At 41.0% G+C, this 14,712-nt stretch overlaps 1 long non-coding RNA gene across 6 annotated transcripts in view; it reads right to left on the bottom strand.

The window, feature by feature from the left end:
* LOC105746121 (uncharacterized) overlaps positions 1–14,712 on the bottom strand; it is a 40,578-nt gene that overhangs the window by 16,329 nt on the left and 9,537 nt on the right. The window contains exons 1-3 of one of the 6 annotated variants that reach the window (XR_011645793.1): positions 8,323–8,670; positions 6,092–6,206; positions 4,821–4,890 (exon numbers count right to left, since the gene is read on the bottom strand). This is a non-coding gene — a long non-coding RNA (uncharacterized lncRNA). Of the gene's footprint in view, positions 1–4,820; positions 8,290–8,322; positions 8,685–14,712 lie in introns of those variants that run through there. The other 5 variants (XR_009180842.2, XR_009180844.2, XR_009180843.1 and 2 more) reach the window with 5 other exon arrangements.

Raw genomic sequence — 14,712 nt, 5'->3', positions numbered from 1 at the left:
CATAATTCTCTAAATATAGGTTCACGTCAACTGTGAATAGTGAGAGTTTAACTTCCTCTTTTCCTATTTGGATGCCTTTTTTTTTCTTGTCTAATTGCTCTAGCTAGAACTTCTTGCACAATGTTGAATAATAGTGGTGACAGTGGGCATTTTGTCTTATTCCCAATTTTAGAGGGAAAGTTTTCAACCTTTCCCCACTGGGTACAATGTTGGCTGTGGGTTTTTCACATATGCCCTTTATCATACTGAGGAACTTTCTTTCTATTCCTATCTTTTGAAGGTTTTTTATCAAGAAAGGATGCTAGGTTTTGTTGAATGCTTGCCTTTTCTGCATTGATTGAGGTGATCATGTGTGTTTTTTTCATTGAATTCGTTAATGTGGTGAATTACATTAATTGATTGTCTTATGTTGAACCACTCTTGCATACCAGGAATAAATCCCACTTGGTCATGGTGTATAATTATTTTTATATGCTTTTGGGTTTTCTTTGCTAGTATTTTGCTGAGAATTTTTGTGTTTATGTTCATTAGAGGGATTGGTTTGTGATTTTCTTTTCTTGTAGTATCTTTATCTGGCTTTGGTATTGGGGTGATGTTGGCTTCATAAAATGTGTAGAGTAAATTTCTCTCCTCTTTAATTTTTTGAAGAGTTTAAACAGGATTGGTGTTAATTATTCTCAGAATGCTTGGTAGAATTCACCTGTGAAGCCATCTGGTCCTGGACTTTTCTTTGTTGGGAGATTTTTTATGACTGTTTCAATCTCTTTAAATGTGATTGGTTTGTTGATTTCTTAAATTACTTATAGAGTCAATGTAGGCTGTTTGTGTGTTTCTAGGAATTTGTCCATTTCATCTAGGTTGTCTAGTTTGTTGACACACAGTTACTCATAATATCCTCTTATGATCCTTTTTATTTCAACGAAAGTCAGTCCCTTTCATTTCTGATTTTATTTATTTGCATTGTCTCTTTTTCTTTGCTAGTCTAGCTAGAGGTTTGTCAATTTTGTTGATCTTCTCCAAGAACCAGCTTTTGGTTATGTTGATTTTCTCTATTGTTTCTATTGCTGTTGATCTCATTTCATTTATTTTTGCTCTAATTTTTATTATTTCTTTCCTTCTGCTTGCTTTGGGATTGCTGTTCTTTTTCTATTTTCTCCAGTTGTTTCATGAGAACTTGAATTTTAGTTCTTTCTTTTTTATTTTTTTTTTAATTTTTCCCTTCCCCCGCCCCCGCTGTTTTTTGCTGTGTCCATTTGCTGTGTGATCTTCTATATCTATTTCTCTTTTTGTCTTCTCTTCTCATTTTTCTCTTCTAGGATTCACTGGGATTCAATCCTGGGGACCTCTGATGTAGAAAGAGATTCCCTGTCACTTGTGCCACCTCAGTTCCTGGTTTCTGTTGCACCTTGCCTTGATTCTCCCCTTCATGTCTCTTTTGTTGAGTTATCATCTTGCTGCATGGCTCACTTGGGCAGGCCCTTGGCTCACTGCATGGGCATACTTTTTACCAGGAGGCCCCAAGGATCAAACCCAGGTCCTCCCACATGATAGGTAGAAGCCCAATCACTTGAGTTACATGTGTTTCCCTTTTTTAATGTAGGTGCTTAGGGCTATAAATTTTCCATCTCAGCACTGCCTTCACTGTATCCCATAAATTTTGATAATTTGTGTTCTCATTTTCATTTGTCTCAATATATTTACTAATTTCTCTTACAGTTTCTTCTTTGACCCACCGATTGTTTAGGAGTGTATTGTTTAGCCTCCACACATTTGCAAATTTTGCCCTTTCCTGCCTATAATTGATTTCTAGTTTCATTCGCTTATGATCTGAGATGCTTCATAGATTTTCAATCTTTTTAAATTTATTGAGCCCTGCCTTGTGACCCTACATGGGGTCTATCCTGAAGAAAGCTCCATGAACAATTGAGAAAAATATGTAACCTGCTGATTTGGATGTAACATTCTGTATATGTCTGTTAGGTCTAGCTCATTTATCATATTATTCAAGTTTTCTATTTCCTTATTGATCTTCTGTCTAGTTGTTTTAATGATGTGAGTGGTATGTTGAAGTGTCCAACTATTATTATAGAGATGTCTATTTTTCCCTTTAGTTTTGCCAATTTGCCTCATGTATTTTGGGGCACCCTGGTTCAGTGCATAGACATTTATAACTTATTCCCAGTGGATTGTCCCTTTCATTAACATAAAATGGCTTTCTGTATCTCATAACTTTTTTGCATTTAAAGTCTGAGTTGTTTAATACTAGAATAGCCTTCCTTGCTCTTTTTGGTTACTGTTTGCATGGAGTATATTTTTCCAACCTTTCACTTTCAGCCAGTTTGTATCCCTGGGTCTAAGGTGAGTCTCTTGTAGGCAGCATATGGATGACTCATGTTTTTTATTAGCCTATATCTTTTGATTGAGTTTATTCTATTCATATTCAATGATATTACTATAAATGCATTATTTACTTCCACCATTTTATTCTTTGGCTTTTATATGTCATATCTTATTTTCATCTTCATTTTACTCTTTTGGTTATTGTATTAGTCAGCCAAAGGGGTACTGATGCAAAATACCAGAAATTGGTTGGTTTTTATAAAGGGTATTTATTTGGGGTAGGAGCTTACATATACCAGGCCATAAAGCATAAGTTACTTCCCTCACCGAAGTCTATTTTCACATGTTGGGGCAAGATGGCTACTGACGTCTGCAAGGGTTCAAATTTCCTTGTTTCCTCCCTTCCAGGGTCTTGCTTTTCTCTCCTCCGTGTGCTTACTTCCTGGGGCTCCAGCTTAAGGCTTCAGCATCAAACTCCAACATCAATACTCCAACATCAAAAACCCTTAATTATGTCTTTTGTCATGCCTTTTATCTGTGATTCCCCACCCACCAAAGGGTGGGGACTCAATGCCCTCTTGGCACAAGAAGTTTACATAATTACTTAAGTAAACCTATGAATCCAATATAATCTAATATGCCCAGAGAAAAATACCAGTTTACAAACATAATCCAATATTTCTTTTTGGAATTTATCAACAATATCAAATGCTATAGTTATACTTTCTCCTAGTCTTGCTTTCTTCACTCTCCTCCAAGCCTCTCTCTTTTTCCTTCAGGCTGTAAGGCTCCCTTTATTATTTCCTGCAAAGGCATTTATTTTTTGCAAACTCTCTTAGTTTATGTTTGGCAGTATTTTAAAATCACCTTCATATGTGAGGACAATTTTGCTGGATAAAGAATGCTTGCCTGGAAATTTTTCTTTTTCAATATCTTAATTATATCATAGCACTGTCTTCTCAACTCCATAGTGTCTGATGAAAAATCTGCAGAAAGTCTTACTGGGCATCCATTGTATGTGATAGTTTGATTCTCCCTCACTGTTCCCAGAATTTTCTCTTTATCTTTGATGTTTGATATTATGAGTACTATGTGTCTTGGAGTATGTCTGTTTGGATTTATTCTGAATGGCATACGTTATGTTTCTTGGACATGTAAATTCATTTCTTTCATGAGATTTGGGAAATTTTCAGCCATTATTTCTTCAAATACTCTTTCTGTCCATTTTCTCTTCTCTTCCCCTCCTGGAACTCCCCTATCATGTATGTTGTTGTGCTTTGTGTTAACATTTAACTCCCTGAGGCCCTGTTCAATTTTTTCCATTCTTTTCTCTCTCTTTGTTCTTCTCTTTCTCAATTTCACCTGTTGTGTATCAGTTACTCTTTCTTCTATCATTTTGAATCTATGGTTGTATGTTTCTAACGTGGTTTTTATCTCATCTATTGTGTCTTTCATGCACATAACCTGTTATTTTTTTATTCAGGGTTTCAAATTCTTCTTTGTGCTTGCCCAATGTCTTCTTTTCTTTTCTTTCTTTCTTTTTTTTTGAGGTACCAGGGCTGGGGATTCAACCTGGGACCTCATATGCAGGAAGCTAGTGCTCAACCACTAAGCCACATCAGTTCCCCTAATGTCTTCTTGATGTTATCTCTTTAGCCATATTGTATTTCCCTTTTTTTTTTTTTACTTATTTCTCCCCACCCCCCACCCCCCCACATTGTCTACTGTGTCCATTTGCTGTGTGTTTTTCTGTGTCCACTTGCATTTTTGTCACTGAACCGGGAATTTGTGTCTCTTTTTGATGCGTCATCTTGCTGTGTGAGCTCTGTGTGTGTGTGGCGCCACTCCTGGGCAGGTTGCGCTTTTTTCTCTTGGGGCTGATCTCCTTATGGGGTGCACTCCTTCTGTGTGGGAATCCCCTAAGTGGGGGACACCCCTGCATGGCACAGCACTCCTTGTGCACATCAGCACTGCACGTGGGCCAGCTCACCACATGGGTCAGGAGGCCCTGGGTTTGAACCCTGGACCTCCCTTGTGGTAGGTGGATGCTCTATCAGTTGAGCCAAATCCGCTTCCCCATATTGCATTTCAAAATTGATTTTCATTTAGGAGATTTGTATGAACATTGTTGATTAGTTGTCTCAAATCCTGTGTCTCATCTGGGGCTTTGATATATCCCTGTGCTTGGGCCATTTCTTCCATTTCCTTAGTATGGCTTGTAATTTTTTGCTGATATCTAGACATCTGATTTTAATAGTAAGTTTACTCTGTTGCTCAATTTCTCTGTTTCATAGGTATTTGGTGGCAGGAGGCAGTGTGCTGCTGTTTGATTTTTGGTTCAACTTGTTCTAGGTCTTTAGGATTGTCCCTGTTAGTTGCTGAAATCTGGGCCATGGACCCAGTAATGTGTTGTAGATCCACTTCCAAGGGCCTTGGGGAAGAAGGCTGTAAAGGGGGAAAAGCGTTTCTTTCTTACTTACTTTTAATTTCTTCACTTCCTTGGCCTGCCAGCAGATGGCACTCTTCAACAGCCTGATCCAAGTGTATTAGCTGCAACACCAAGCACAACAATGTGACAAAGGATCCTGTCTCGAGGCTATTCAGGCTATTCAGAACCTTGCAATTCAAACTTTCTCAGAGGGTGTTCTCCAACCTTTGCTGGCCCCTCCCTCCCTTTCCTCAGGTAAGAAATAATTCCATTCCCTTCTACATCATCAATAATCAGTCCTGGTCAGTAGGGAGAGTGATGGAAGGAGTTGGGTCTCTCTAGTCCCTGTGTGGGCTTCCAGGGCAAACAATGGTGTGGCCCCACCCAGCCTGGAAGAGCTCGTGGGACACAGCAGACCAAACTTGTTCACTAAAAGCTGAATCACTTCCTGGGGAGGCGGATCCCTGAGGCCACCTCTGTCCATAGCTGTCAGCCATAGGTCAGAGAATGTCTTCTCCAAGTAGGGTGGAAGAGGGCGTGGGTGGCTGCAGCTGCAGCTTCCACTCAGTCTTTTGTTCAAGATTCTTTTCCTGTGCCCCTATCTTCTGGGTGGTGTCCAGCCTTCCTTGGGTGTCCTAAACCATAGGACGTTATTTTTCCAGGCTGTTTCTGCCTGTCCTTAACTATGCTTTTGGGAGAAAAGGGAGTTCTGTATCTTTCTAATCCCAGTATTAAAAAAAAAAAATGAACAAAGAATTGTGTCTTCAGCCCCCTTCTGAAGAATTTAAGGATTTCACTACTAAGCACCATAAGGTGTGGGGGGAAGGACTCTGGCCGCGGGGTCTGGAGGCTACCATTGACCAGGAGTATGCCCACAGGCAGATTCTGCTTTTCTCCACTATTCTCCCTTTTTCCCAGCTGGAACTCTAGGGATTAGCTCTCCATGTTTCCTTCTGGCTCTACAATTATATGCAATAAGTGGCATCCTTTCTGTATTCAATAGCTGAAGTAACTAATATTTCTAGAAGGAAGTTGAGAGCCAATGCAAGTTTCTAATGGGTGTGCTCTTCCTTCATTAGTGTATTTGCTCTCTTGGGGTGTATTTAGGGAAACACCCCAACCTCATAAGCTTTGGGAGCTTTCTTCTGTGAAACAGCTCCCTTGCTCTCTAAATTAAAAATATTTTATTGACTTTTTTCTTTTTCTTTTTTGTTTCTTTAACTTATTATTTTGAAATATTATTGATTTATGATAAACCACAAAAATAGTACAAAGAGATCCTGTGTGCCTTTCACCCAGTTCTCCCTAATAGCTACATCTTACCTAGCAATATTGATCCCAGATGGTACAACAGCAAAACCAGAACACTGACATTAGGACATTGGACGCTGATAGTTCTATGCCATTTTATCACACGTGGAGGTTCTTGTAACCACTACTGCAATCGAGATACAGAACTGGTTTATAGCCAAAAAAACCCCTCATGCCCTCCTTTATAATCTGACCTACCTGTCCTCCCACCATCCTTCATAACCACTGATTTATTCCCTACCTCTATGATTTATCTATCAAGAATGTTTGTAAATGGAATCACACAGTAGATGGACTCTTTCACTATTATAATGCCCTTGAGATGCAGCCAAGTTTTCGTGTTGCTCAATAGTCCATTTATTTTTATTGCTTATTAGTATTCCATGGTAAGGATATACCACAGTTTGTTTAAACATACACTTATTGAAGGCCATTTGGGGTTATTTTATCAGCATTGTACTTATGAAAGAAGTATTATCTTTAATGTTTTCAAAACCCAGGACTCCAAAATGAGAAACTAATATGATTGTATGGAAGGAAACATAAAGTTGGTTCGACTGAGGAAAGGCCATTCAGTTTACAAGAAGCTAGGAGGAAATATAAACAAAAAAATATATTAAAAATGAAGAAAGAGGGAGTGGATGTGGCTCAAGTGGTTGGGCATCTGCTTCCCACATGAAAGGTCCCAGGTTCAGTTCCCAGTGCCTTCTTGAAAAAAAACAAACAACAGACAGCAAGTGAACTAGTGAAGGAACCAACTCAGGGGAGCCAAAGTGGCTCAGTGGTTGAGTGTCGGCTTCCTAAAAAATAAATAAAACTAAAACCACAAAAGAAATAAAAAGTAACAAAAAACAAAAATTAATAAAACAAATAGAACAAAAACAAAAAAGAAACAAAAGGGAAAAAAAAAAGCTGGGAGGAAATCAAGCCTTCAAATGCCAGCTCCTCACCGTCCCCCATGCCCTTCTTCATAGCACACACCCCTCTATACTTCCTTCTCTACACAGACCAGAAAAAGGAACATTCAAGTGAATATAAATATTGTAGGGCCCTTTCTTTACAAAAACCTCTGGCTATGACATATTTGTTGTCGAACCTTTTATTAAGCAATGCATTCTGTGCCTCCTTGATCCCAGACCTGCTTCTGAGATGGAACAAAGTCCATGCCTTTAGGGAAGCTGCACATCATGTGGGGAGACAGAGACTGCTCACGACACTAGAGGGTTATTTAACTCTAATTTTCACATGAGCCATGAAGGACTGGATGAGGCTACGGGACTCTCAACAGGATAATTCTTGATTTGGGGATCAGGAAAGGCTTCCCAGAGAAGGAAGTGGAAAGCAGCTCAGGGCACACGCATTCCACACACTGAGAATCATCCATCACCTGATTCATCTGATGGCACCCCTGCTCTTGAGAAGCCTTCATTTTACCCCAGGGATCATATGAATTATTTGACTCAGCATTATGTAGTCTAGCAAAAAAGATCTACAAACTATGATGGTTGCCTAATACAGGCAGATTTTTTAAAAAATTTGCTATAAACATTAAATGAATTTTTCAGTTTTAGTGATGAAAATATTGTCTAGTGTGTCAACCATTTATCCATTATTGCTATTTAAGAAATTTTTAAATGTATACCTATTCACATTTATTTTCTATGTTTGATTATATCTAGAATGAGATTCAGAACTACAAATTAACAGCAATCTATTTTCCTTTAATGTCCTGTATTTCATCTTGCGTGAATTTTTTCTCACATTGTTAATTCCACTGTGGTCTCAGAACATATTTTGTATGCTTCAATTCCTTTAAATTTGGGACTTGTTTTATGGCCTAGTATACAGTCTGTCCTGGGGAATGTTCCGTGCGCTCTCATGAAGAAATGTCTATTCTGCTATTGTTGGGTGGTGCGTTCTAGAGATGCCAGCTAGGCATGATGGGTTGCTAGTGTTGTTCAAGCCTGCCATAGTCTTGCTAACTTTTTGTCTAGTTGTTCTATCCATTATCGAACGTGGGTTACTGAAGTTTCCAACTACTGCTGGATTTTCTACTTCTCCCCTCAATTGCCTTCTGTTTACTATTAACATTAAACCCAGAATAATCTTTTATAAAAATAAGTCAGATTATGTCACTTGTGTGGTCACCCCTCGGGCTGAAGCGTGGTTTGCTGGCCTGGCGGGGGAGCAGCCGCGGCAGGCCAAGCCGCTGCCCCCATAATAGGGTGGCTGGTCGGACTCACCGCCACCCCTGAAGGAAGCTCGGCATGGGCGCAGAGTGCCCTCGGGTCTCCCCTTCTCGGCAGCCATGCTTCCGCGGCCGCCCCTCCTCCTGGATGGCGCCACACGATGCCTGTGGGGCGGCACCCTTCTTCTTCTTTCTCCCTGCTTAGGCGCAGGGCGGAAAATTCCAGTCTGCCCTTTTCCCCTCCCCCGACAGCAGCAACAGCCAGGCGTGGGCGGAAAAATCCAGTCTGCCCTTTTCCCTTCCCCCGACAGCAGCAACAGCCAGGCGTGGGCGGGAAACTCAAGTCTGCCCTCCACCCCAGCAACAGCAGCCACCAATCCCTAAACCCTGCCCCTTCCCCCAGCAACAGCGACAGCCAATCCCTAACCACCACCCCTCCCCCGTCCAGTACCGCCCACTGACCTTTCGCTGGCAACCAATCAGAACAGGGCGTGGCTTCGACCAATCAGCCTTCCCCAGCCCCTATAAAACTGTTGCCTCTCCCTCAATAAAGTGGACTTGCGTGTTTACCTTGTCTCCGCGGTAGTTCTTCTGCCGTGCGCCCTCCAGTCCTGAGAGCCCCCGACAAGGGCCTGGCCTCCCTTGTCCCCAGTTCGTCGCCGGCTTCTCGCCGGCTTCTCCGGGCGACCCCTTCGTCGCCGGCTTCTCCGGGCGACCCCTTCGTCGCTGGCTTCGCCGGGTGACCCCGTCAGCCGAACCGCGCAACCCCTTGTGAGACCGATCCCTCGTCTGCTCCCGGACCGACACCTCGTCCCAAGTGGGACCGACCCCTCGTCCCAAGCGGGACCGACCCCTCGTCCAGAGCTGGACCGACCCCTCGTCCGCAGCCAGACCCCACCTCTACCGACCGAGCAAGCCGCTGCAACTTGTCTGTTCAAAACCCTCTAGTGCCCTTCCACTTCACTCAGAGTAAAAACCGGTGTGTACAATGCCTAAAGTCCAACAAAATATACCCCCGCCCATGCCTCTGGCTGTGTCTCCTCCGTCACCTCCTGCTCCCTTCTGCACCCCGCTGGCAACCCGCCTGGCTGCGGCACACCAGGCGCTCTGCTCCTCATGATCTTTGCAAGGCTTCTCTTTGCTTGACACGCTCTTCCCTCCGACACCCACACGGCTCCCTTCCTCACCTTCTTCAGGCCTTCGCTCAAGTGTTTTCACCTCAGCCCTGTCTTCTCCGACTGCTCTATTTTGAATTCCATTTCCTCTTTCTGGCTTGCTGGTTTCCTCCACAGCCCTCTCCATCTGCCATAATGTGTATTTTAATTATTCATTATCTGTCTTTCCCCACTGGGATGTGTCAAGAGCGCAGAGATTTGTGTGCGTTTTATTTCCCTGTAGCTCCAGCACTAGATCAGTGCCTGTTAAATAGGAGGTATTCAATATACACGCGTGCTCCATGAGGAAATTAGTGCCCTGAGCATGCCTGGGAAAGGAGCCAGCTGGGCACAGCCGCAGTCAGTCTCTGCTTCCGCTCTCAAGTGGACCCTGAGCACCATTTCCTTCTGTCGCTGTAAGACTCTGCACCTGGGAAAGATCATTTTCTTTTTTTTTTTTTTTAATTCATTTTTTAAAAAAATATTACATTAAAAAAATATGAGGTCCCATTCAACCCAACCGCCCCCACCCCCCACTCCGCCCACAGCAACACTCTCTCCCATCTTCATGACACATCCATTGCACCTGGTAAGTACATCTCTGGGCATCGATGCACCCCATAGTCAATGGTCCACACCATAGCCCACACTCTCCCACGTTCCAGATCATTTTCTTAAAAGTCCATTCTGGGCATGATAATTACCTCGTACCAACACTGATTCAACTGGGCCAACTTGTTGCTCCCTTCCGTTACTATACCTTCTCCCTCTTTCCAAATATTCTGTGAGCATTTACTAAATGTGGGGCACTATGCTAAGTACCAGCTACAAAGTGGGAAGCATCCAGTGACAAATTTGCTACCCTTCTGTCCAGTACCCCTACATTATAATTTTGAGATTCACTTGTGTAGAAGCAATCAGACAACTACCCCCAGGTGCTCACTACCTAGTTTACTCCCCAGCCCCAAGAATCTTCTAGATCAAGTGAAATTAAATAGAATTCTAACAAATAATCTAAACTGAACATTAACAATTTCATGCACACAGTCCAAATTTCAAATACTATAGAAATCAAGTTTTAAGTGCCACAAGTATTTGACAACTAGTTTGAAAAGAATGTTTGTCAGAGGAATTCCATCTATACAATTTGAAAGTTTTGTGCAAATTAGCAGCAGTAAACCAATGTCTGACACAGGTTCTTCATATTACATTTGATGGCTGAAGCTCCAAATCCCAGTGCTAAGATTTTAAAAGCACTTTGTATCAATTGTTTTGCAGAAATATTTTGATGTCATTGTGGTTGATTATAATGGTTAAAATTATTGTCGGTTCACCAAAAAAGTCTATTTCAAAAATTCCTGGCATATATGAAACATTAGCCAGCGTAATTTTTTCTACTGGTTAAAAAGCTTTTAGTCTTTTCTAGCAAGTATTGTCATCAAAATATTTCAACCAGAGATTCTTCTTATTTCATCAGAATACAGCAAATCTTTAAATCTATTCAGAGGACAGAAACCTTACTGCTCACCTACATCATTTCATTGCCAGGAAACACTGTTTTGAGAAAAAAAAAAGTGTACGTTTCTTTTTAAAGTGTCCCTGGAATAAATTTTAATAAGTATAACCAAGTGCTAGTTCACTATTGATTTTCTCATAAAATTTTACCTGATTGACTTTTAAGTGGTTTCCCTGAAAGTCTAAGGACATCAGGGAATATAAGTTAAGCAAAATCAGCCTAAGTACAGAAGAAATTAAAAATCCAAGGCCTTCATTTTAAGGCAAATCAGCAAAATTGTACCATGACTTGTCCTACATTCACAAAACAAAGTGGAAATAATCCCATGAAGCCATGTTCCTGGCAAACTCTGCAGAAGCAAGATCACTATGGGAATAGTACATATTTTGGCTGGCCCTTGCCCAAAAAGTCTAATAGTCAAAGTTTGCTAAAAATGGAAATTACTTCAGGACTTCTGGTGACCTCCCTGGTTTTTCCTTTGGAAGGATCAACACTGTACCCAGCAGTAGCAGAAGTTGAGGACAAGGACTTAAAAGTTTCAGGTGTTCTTAAACGTTTTGTTTTCAGGGTGGGCCCCTTTACCTCTTAAAATTGAGGGGGAAAAAGTGTTTTCTCATTAAATTTTTTTTTCTATCTGGTTGCATTGTCTTTTTGGTGCATCACTTCGATGCATGGGGCCTGCACCTCTCCATGCAGGTCTGGGATGCCTTTTTTCTTTTTCCACCAGGAGGTCCCAGGGATCAAACCCAGGTCCTCCATATGGTAAAAAGGAGCTCAATTGCTTGAGCCACAGCTTCTTCCCCATTCTTTTTTAATATCCCAATTTTTAAAAATAATTTTTACTTCTTATGTATAAAACTATCATTATAATTTCATTTTCTTATAAATTGTGGGTGGCTATTTGATTGGTTTTGTTTTTGAGAAGATTTTAGGACACAGAAGGGTTACAACTGTGGCAGGGGAGGATCACTGGTGTGGGGTGTCACTGAGGGGGGATACATGCGAGGGAGCACACCTGGGTATACATATAAGGCATAAAAAGGTGTTCAAATGTTCACGGGGCATTGTCATGGTGGGTGGAGATTCACGCAAGAACCAAAAGAATACCAAATTCCCATCCAGGGGCGCCCTGCCTCATTCTCTAATGGAAAAACAAGAATGCCCCAAGTATACAGGGACAATGACTTGTGAAGGAGAATGGTCCATTTAAGGACCCTTAATATTGATGATTATACTTATGAGCCTTTGCTCTTGAAATTGAAACTTAGCCTACTGATGTAGGGTGCCTAAGAGTTACCTTCTGGGATCCTCCTTATTGCTCAAATGTGGCCTCTCTCTACGTTGAACTCAGCCTATAAAAGCAATAACTTTCCCCCAGCACAGGATATGACTCCTGGGGATGAGCCTCCCTGGCACCAAGGGATTGTTACCTAGTACCAACAAGCAATGCATCTGAAGAAAAAAAAAGACCTTGACCAAAAGGGGGAAAAGCTAAAGACAAATGAGTTTGTATGGCTAAGAGACTTCAAAGTGAGTCAGAAGGCCATCCCAGAGGTAGCACTTATGCACATCTCAACAGGATCTCATTGATAGCCAAAGGAGATACTACCCCAAATAGCAAAGCTCCTCAGGGACATGGAGATACCCAGACACTGGAGGTTAGGGCAGACAGCTCAGGAATTTGGCCCCCTTGCCACTGGATCCTAATCTGGTATTAATGCTTCCCAGTGGTTTCCCTATGCATGACTCTTCTGTCCTTCTATTTGAACCTTTAAATACTATTAAAATTGGTAGATGTACACCCAAGACACTTAAATCTTTGGGCTGTCCATGTGCCAATTGAGCCCTGAATATCAATGGACTTGCAACACCTACTCTCCAGTTCAATGGACTCATCCAGACAACTAACGGGGAGGAGATGATGGACAAACACCATACCAAGGAACCAAGAATGCCTACAAATGCAAGCAAGAGAGTCCCATCAATTGGCTATATGGGATCGAAGCACCCCTCAATTAATAGTGGAGTGGGCATCACCATCCCAGAGTCCTCAGGACTGGGAAACAAACTGTGGACTACTATTGGCTTACTGTAATTCTAGCAATGGAAGAAGTACCATTGTTGTGGAGCCAGTGATCCATGGATGTTCTGGGGTTAGGGAAAGGAAAAAAAAAGGTGTCATGGGGGGCATTTTTGGGACTTGGGAATCATCCTGAATGACGTTATGAGGACAGATACAGACCATTATATATTCAGCCATTACCTACAGAGTCAAATGGGAGGGAGTGTGTAAACTACAATGTAAACTATAATCCATGCTTAGTGGTAACGCTCTAAAATGTATTTATCAATTGCAAAGAATGTACCACACTGATGAAAGATATGTGGGAAAATGTGGGAGGCATGGGGAGTAGGGCATATGGGAATCCCAGATACATTCTCTGTAACAACATTTATGTAATCAAAGAATCTTTTAAAAAACAAAAAAAAAGCTAAAAAAAATTGAGGACTCAAAGAACTTTTGTTTATAGGGGTTTTACCTATCAATATTTACTATATTAGAAATTAAAATGGAGACTTTTAAAATATATTAATTTTAAAATAATAAACCCCACTATATTAACATAATGTATTTTTATGGAAAATAACTATATTTCCCAAATAAGAATTAGTGGAATGCATGGCATTGTGTTAGGTTTTTGTAAATCTCCTTAATGTCTATAGAAGATGGGTAAATACTCCTATCTGCTTCTGCATGGAACCTATTGTCAAATCCTACTTGGTTGAAATATGTGAAGAAAATCTAGCTTTATAGAGATATGTTGTAATTAGAAATATTTTAATAAGCTTTTCTGATCATTGTGGCTATTCTTATTTGATACTACACTGTGGTAGATTGATTTCTGTACACAATTTAGGCATGTTCTTAATCTGCATTCCTGTATGAACCTTTTGTAAATGGGACCTCTTGAAGATGCTATTTTTAGTTAAGGTGTGGCCAACTGACACAGGGTGGACCTTAATCCAGATTCCTGGAGGCCTTATAAAAAGAAAAAAATGGAAACCAGTGTCAGAGAAAGCCACAGGGAGAAGCCAGAGGTTAGCAGGAACCCTGAGGAGAAAGGAGAGGACATCATGCTGTGCCAGAAAAGCCAAGGAACCATACCTAGCAGCCAGCACCAGAACAGAAGAAAGCAAGCCTTGCCAATATCAAGATTTTGGATTTCATCTAGCCTCAAAACCATAAGACAATAAATTTCTATTGTTTAAGCCAATCCATTGTGTGGTATTTTTCATAGCAGCTCTGGCAAACCAAGACATATACCAACACTCATTAAGTGGTGGGTTTTTGTAAAGTTAAGTTGCAATGTGAAATCTGAAACCCTATCAATGAAGTTTTCATACCATTACATTAAAATCTTGGTCTATCTTGCACTTCAAATGGATCTTTTCCCAATTATTTTGTAAACATCATGGATTGGCCATTTGGAAAATATGGTTAACTTGGTCATGCAGATCATCCAAATGTTGACACATTTCATTATACAATATAAAACAAATTGCTTTTTATATATTACCACTGATCTCAAAAGAAGTCTATAGGTTGGGGAAACTGTTAAGCTAGGATGGATACAAGTTTCCCAAAATTCTAATTATCACCGTGAAACCTCAAGTCTTTCACTGGCAACAAATATTGTCATTTGTTTTCCTTGAAGTGGCAGTCTCATTCAGTTCATTTTCCAGAAAAATATCTGCTAAGTGTCCAAGTGAGAAT

Source organism: Dasypus novemcinctus, chromosome 15 (genome assembly GCF_030445035.2).
Source record: "Dasypus novemcinctus isolate mDasNov1 chromosome 15, mDasNov1.1.hap2, whole genome shotgun sequence".
Taxonomy (NCBI): Eukaryota; Metazoa; Chordata; class Mammalia; order Cingulata; family Dasypodidae; genus Dasypus; species Dasypus novemcinctus.
The sequence above is the reverse complement of the archived record's forward strand: the minus strand, read 5'-3'. Positions and strand labels throughout refer to the sequence as shown.